We start from the raw sequence: 7,409 nt of genomic DNA, 5'->3' as shown, positions 1-7,409 counted from the left end.
TAAAGACCATCTTCAGTGTTGATCTTTGGCTCCAGGGTTGTACAGTCAAAGGAATTCTTGAACACCATTGTTTGATAAAAAAGGTGAGCAAGTCGTTATATCGTCCTTAATAATTCTCTTTCCGACTAAACTTTTTGTCTTTGCGCTCTCCGCCCGACTCACTGGCGTCACGTCTTAGCGACATATCAAATTTAAGACGGATTGGTTACACAACAGGTAAAATCTGTCTCCGAACTAACCACTGTCGGGATATCTGTACACTACAGGGGTTATTTAGTGGGAAGTTGCCACTGCGACTTTAGGGCGTCATATTAGTGGCAGGAAGTCGTCCCTAGTGACATCACTAAGTTTCACACGTAAAATCGTTTGTACACGACCACAACAAAACTTTAGTGAACGACACCTCAAAGAAGGGCGGGGAGCCGAGGTTACTGGTTTTCGTTTTCGTTTTTCCGGAGAGCTTGCGAGAAGGCAAATGCAAACCAAATTGATTTCTTCTTCCTGTTGAACCTGTATCTACGTGTGCCCTAAGTTTGGTTGGTCCTATTTCAGTCTTCACAACTCTGTTACAACCCGACTTTTACCTTTTGTTACCAAGGAGTTTACAACCTTCCCATGTCCCAAAACCACCATTATAACCAAGACAAACACACACACACGCACACCACACACACCACACGCACACACACACAGTGCGCAGTACACGGAAACATACTCACTGCGTGAGAGACGACCCGGTCTCCCTGTGAAACTGAGTAGGCGACAGACAACTGCATGACTCTCGACCGTCCAGGTGGTGACTCTCGTCCCGACAGNTTTTGAAATAATGTACTGTCTCTGAAGTGCCTCCTGTAACAAGAGATCATTTGAGGCAGTGCAGTGGACAAAGACATAAGGAAAGTCAGATACTTCTTACTTTGTTTGTTAAAGGTGTCATTTTATCTTCAAATTGTACGTGCGTCTTTCAAGTCTGTCTGTTACTCATTGCATAGCCCTAGGGGTGAACATTTGAATGGGATAATGTATTGTATTGAAGAGTTAAACGATTTTGATATTGACTGAAGCCATATTTGGTCTGACACATTGCAGCCATTTTGTTAAAATGGTAGTGTTTTCTCCAAATTGTCACTGGTGTTACCGTCACTGGTGTTACTCTTCTTCCTGGTAACACGTAACACCAGTGACATTCCTATACAAATAAGCATTGTATAAAGTATAAAAAAATAAAAAATAAAATAAAATACTTTAAGCTCTACTTGTTGTGGATTCATCAAGTTAAGAGTTAGTTATTGCTATTTAACAGTTTTTAGATGTTTTTAGAAGGAATATATTTCAGCAGATTTGTATCACCCAGATTCCACCTTTTCTGTAGAATGACCCTTGTATCACTCGTCAAATATAGCAGGAATAATGAAGAGCAGCTGATCTGAAAAAACAAACGCGAGAGGCGGCTGAGTTGACCGCAGTGCAGAACCGTTGTATAGTTTAAATCTCTTAACAATGTTGTCCATTTTAGACATAGGCCTATTATATTTACAGCCCTTAATAACATTCATTTTCTGGGCTCAATATGTGTCTTTGGCCGTTTTCGTTGTGATCGCTAAATTCCCCTTGTTTATAATAATCACCGTTCCTTCAGCAGGATACTGTAGTGATTCAAAGTGTGATTTTAGCAAACGAGTGCTTTTGTTTTGAAATCACTTCCGTGAGTTTCGCCCCGCCCCTCACTCCAATGACCATTAGACCATTTAGTAAGGTAAAAAGCAAAAAGCAAAAAGGCCTCTCAGACGCTCTTCCGTTTACGTGTTTAATAAAGAAAAACAATTGGACGGTAGATACACGGATTGGTTTGATACACTGGTTATACAAGTTAATTCATTCAAGAACTGCACCAAAGTTCATTTTTAGGTACTCTACTACTACTACTTTATATATTGTACGATCAATATGATGATCGTTTTAGTTAGCTTGTTGAATTTGCAGTTTTAGATTACGAATACAAGCAATATTGGTAGTATACGAAGTCATTACAATCAGCCCCACTTTTACCAGCTGGCAGCTGCATCATTACATTGACACATGAATGCATCACTAGGTATACTGCAGTATATAATCACTCTGAAATGGGCCATTCTGCATGATAAGAACATGACTATTATGGTCTTTCAACCTATAACAGCATGTGTATCATATTGATACTATCTCATACACATGATATAAAACCTTCTTGAAAAACCTGTGTTTGTAATCTAATAACTTTCTTTTAAATACACAGCAGGTTAAATAAACCTTTGGTGGACATGGCCCCGGAGGTAATTATACTCTTAATGAGAAGTTCTACTTAACCTAAGTGAGTTTTTCTAATCTAAAAAACAATCTTCCTGATGCAATAATCATGCAACCAGGGTTATTTCCAATCAACGTTTGCTCATACAGCTGAGCCTGTTCGTATGCTATCTCAGAACCAATTTGTTTTTGTTTGTTGGACATTTCAAGAACAACTGCCATCAGTGCGCCTGTGCAAATGTTTGTGTAACTCTTGCACAGGCATACCGTTACGTTAAGGCCACAACATTGCTCGGTTATGTTTAGGAAAATGTGATAGTTTGGGTTAAAAGAACTGCAGAAATGGCTTACTTAAGTACAAAAAACAGCTAAGAAATAAGTTAACTTTGACTTTAAAATTAACAAGGATCGCCAACAGCTGTCACATTAGTGAAAGTCCTGATTTTGGACCTGTCCGCACTGCTTTATACTGTGCCACCATTCCTGGCTCATGATTACGTTGGTGAATTGATGTATTAAATCTTAATGCATTACTTTTCGTTAGTATAACTGAGGAATTGCCTCACCAACTGGAGGTATGAAATATCAAAGACATGGGCAATTTCAAGGTATGGACGATGAAATGACAATGTATTACTGGTGTCATGGGAAATGTAGGATCGAGTGTTTTAGAACATTTGAACCCATACTGGGGACAAACATCTGGATATTTCAGCCTTCAAAGCTAAACACCTCAGAAACCTAAATAAAGAACATTTGAATTGCAACAGCAGTGCATACTGTACTGTTTGTATCTTACACACACCCCCACAGTTTCTCCCACACTCCTCCTGCTTGGCGATCACATATAAAGTTACACAAACAAGCGCAAAACTGTGTGCAAAACTGTGCCAACACCCCTTAATCTGCCCTCCAAGAAAAAGTAGGACATGTCAACATCTGCAGGCGGTGACCTAGGGTAAGTCATGTTAAGATGTTACATACGTGCAGCCACTCATCCAAGAGAGAGGAAGAGAGCGTTAGGCTCTGCAGGAAAACAGCATATGGAGGCAACATCTCCATATGTGCCGGTCAACACGAGGTGAAGCTGCGTGAGGAGTAAACAAGCGGCGCTCAGGCACATGAAAGCAGCCACAGTGTAAATAAGTGGGGCGGTGAGGCCCAGAGGTGAGGGGGAGGGGGGGGGAAGCAGCTATCACCGAGGTGCCCTTTAGCAACACAGGAAACGCTGTGGCAGCTGTGAAGGAGCCGCTCCGTGTTGACGACAGAGAAAGATGCAATGAGGGAAAAAACACTAGGTGTGAATGTGAGGAAGAGAAATATATCCTTATGCTTAAAAAAAAGCACTTTTCTATTATACTTTAATTAAGATGATACCTGAAGGAAGTTTGTTTATTTTCATGGTACAACTTTATTTGTATTGTTTGTTAAGCATGTTTTTATTGAGACAAGAGGGAGAAATACACATATAAGACATGTATAGTCTGCTGAGAACTTGATATCAAAAAGTGTGTAAAATATGTCATTAAATATCTTTGAAGGTACCAAAATAGTTTTCATTTAATTCATTTTAAGCCGGGCCGGCTAAAATGATTGGTCGTGCTTTTTACAGCGCTACGGCTTCCACAGATGAATTTTTTGTATGTGTTTTTGTCAAAGCATTTCATATATTCATTGCTATCGGGATGTTAAGAGCATTCCGTGGAATATAACAAAAAGTGTTAGTGAAATAAATTACATACCCCACCTTTAAGTAAATGTATGGGTAAATTATTAAGAAACACGTGCATAAATGATTAGTAGAGTGCAAAATGGTCGTTTAGTGAGTGTTAAATTACTAATGCTAAACATATTAATGTACTGTACTGTAATTTTAATATTGCAGCATGGGGAGCTTATTAAAACAGCTTTATATTTTTAGTGTTGGCTAGGTTAATATTTCATGAAATTATATGTTTTAATGTCAATTCTTTATCTTTGGAAGAACTACCTACATTCTTCAATCAGATGTGAAGTAAAGAGCATTCCATTTGACTGTATTCTCTAAATCATGCAATATTAACACAATCCAATGTAAATGTACTTCCCGCCCCTGCTGACAGGTCCTGCCCGAGAGCAACAAGGAATAACAAAACATCTCCTTATGCAGCGCCTGCTAATGTGTTTCCCTGAGAGCCGCTGGAGCTTCATTAAAGCTTTATTGTTCCATACAGCGCCACGGACATACAGAGAGAAGCTGCATGAAGAGACAGGTGCGAGCACATGTGATTTATGTGTTTCCTCTAAAGGAGGTCACAAGCTCGAATATTGACACAATAACTGAAGTCCATAATTATTGGTATAAGGGGAAAAAACTGTGATGCCCTGAAAAAACCAACACAAATGTAAGAAGGATTAAGGACCATTTTGATTTCTGTGTAGAACATAATAGTACATTTGGACAGTGCTGGAAAGTAACTTAGTACAATATAAATCTACTTAAACTTTATTAGTTGTTATTACATTGTTTTATTTACATTACTTTATAGTTTCTGCCTCGTCATTTTAGTGGGTGGAAATTATACACAAATAAAACAGAATCATAACACTTTTTTTTCCTGCATTTACTTTTCACTTAAAGTATACTGATAATACTCCAGTTCTTTTACTTAAGGATATCTAATGCAGGACTTTTCTGCGTAATTAATCATGTCTGATTAAGTGTTTTTACAGTGTGATATTAGTACTTGTACTATGCAGAGGTGGGAGAAGTACTCGGATATTGTACTTGTAGTAAAAGTAGAAGTACCAGAGTCTAGGAATACTCTGTTACAAATAAAAGTCCTGCAATCAAAATGTACAAAAGTATTAGCATCAAAATATATTTAAATTACCAAAGGTAGTCATTGTGCAGATTGGTCCATTTCAGAACAATATATATGATATGTTTTATAATGATTGATCATGAAAGTGTTCTCAAAGCTGGTAAAGGTGCAGCTAGTTTGAATGACTTTGTATACTACAGGGTAGCTTGTGAATTTACTCATGTGGAACTAATGTCTGATTTAACACTTCATTATATTTCACATCATTCATCCAAATCTTTAAAGTAACTAAAGGTATTAAATACATGTAGTGGAGTAAAAAAATACAATTAATCTCTGAACTTAAGTACACTTGAGTAAATCTATTAAACACCACTAGTACTGTTTAGTCTTGCAATACTTCTCCCACTGAATGTCCCCTTCATCGACAGTGCTAAACTCTGACTTGTGTTCAAGTGAACAACATGCAGCCTCTTCTCTGCGCTCTCATGTCAATGCAGACGTTCGAGCTCCAGCTGACAGACATTTGAACTGCTGAGCAGCAGCAATCATTTTAATACAACAAACTCACATGATCCATTTGACATTATACAAAAGAAGGTACTGTATTCCCTTACAATTACATTAAAAAATACATCAGATTTCTGCTTCATTTGATTTTAAATGGGGATTTCTTGCAGGATTATAATGTTAAAATATATTTAAAAATACAAATCTATATTATATTTTTGACATACTGACCGAATGTCCTTTTACAGATTTCATTTAGGCTATTTTATATTTGAAATGCAGTAAGTGTACACCTGATTTATTAAACAAAAGTAGTGTTTGCGTTCAATTCATGTCTTAAACCAAAAGAGCATTTGTAAACTATACTATTCTTGTCTATATATATATTTTTTTACATGTAACTAGTTGTGCAGGAATGTTTTTAAAGTCACCTTCCCAACCTTGACTGTAATACATTTACAACTTCAAACACATACAAATGAATATTGCTATGTCAAATAAAGAGGTTGTACATTTGCTCAAACCCTACACAGTATGCCTTCAATTATTTTTTGAAGAAGAAAATAAGTCAAAATGTACAACGACTAGTCAATCTAGAGACTTAAAGTATATTTGGAAAGGCCTTTGATACATTTCTACATCAGCTGGTCTCTTCCTTTAAAACCCATTGTGTTGCTTTAAGGCATGACAACAGGAAGTGCAGTGTTCTGCTCGCTCAGCGGTCAACCTGACTGCCCTCCCCCGGCCACTAGAGGAGCGTCATGAGAAGATCATCTTTCTGTCAAACAGGATGCACTACTATTACAGATTTAAATAACTCCATTTATTTACTTGAACAATTCAATTGGATATGGTTATTGATGTTTTGAAGAAAAAATAACTGGATATCATCCTCTGCTGTAAATAAAAGTAATAGGATCAGATTGCACACTAAATACCTCCCCTTCCTTTCGACCAATGGGATTTGATGTCACATGTGAATAAATGTCGCCACAAAGCACCAGCCGAGTTCAGTTTTCTGAAAAGTACTTCTTTTATTAATATTTTACAATCCTTTATTCATGGTTATGTCATTATTTACTTTTTCAGCGCCACTTTGCAAGTGTCATTATTCCATGCTGTCTGACGACGGCAATAACAACAACAACGACGACAACAAAAAAAACAAAAAAACAAAAACAAAGGAGAGGTTTGAAGAATGAGAGTCTATACAACACTTTTGTCAAGGGGCAAGAGAGAGATTCACATTTCGTCTCTCGGATTGACCTCTCATCCATTCCGCTTGTCAAAAACAATAAAGAAGTAAAAAAAAAAGAGACGTTAAAAGCAGTCAGTCGAGTGAATAAGTGTCGAGTTGTCTGTCTGGCTATAAAACCCTCACACTGCTCTTGAGAAATTTCCGATCTCCAAAAAAAAAAGGATCAGGGGTCCTCGTTCTCCTCTGGCTTTTAAAAAGCTTTCTCCATGTCTGAAAAAATAATATACTACGAATAATCCGACAAAATATAAACATGGCCTCTCTCCCAGGCGCTGCTCCAAACATTGGAGAGTAATATTTGCATTTTTTTGTTGTTTTTTCTTAAAAAGCCTTTGAGTGAAATATTACTGGCATGTCAAAAGAGAGGAGATTTCAAAAAATTTAAATTTTGGGGAAGATCTATGTAGTCTTGTTGCTGTGCTGTATCAACGGAGCTGGCTGGCAGGATTTACATTTTCCTCGTAGATGATCTATCAAATAACTTCGCTGAGACAATAAAGAAATATCTTAGGGCTGGCATGAGAGGCGAAGAGGCAAGATGGGATCGTTTG

The sequence above is a fragment of the Notothenia coriiceps genome, unplaced genomic scaffold (genome assembly GCF_000735185.1).
Source record: "Notothenia coriiceps isolate Sejong01 unplaced genomic scaffold, NC01 NC01_scaffold00037246, whole genome shotgun sequence".
NCBI lineage: Eukaryota > Metazoa > Chordata > Actinopteri > Perciformes > Nototheniidae > Notothenia > Notothenia coriiceps.
Note: the sequence above shows the minus strand (reverse complement) of the source record.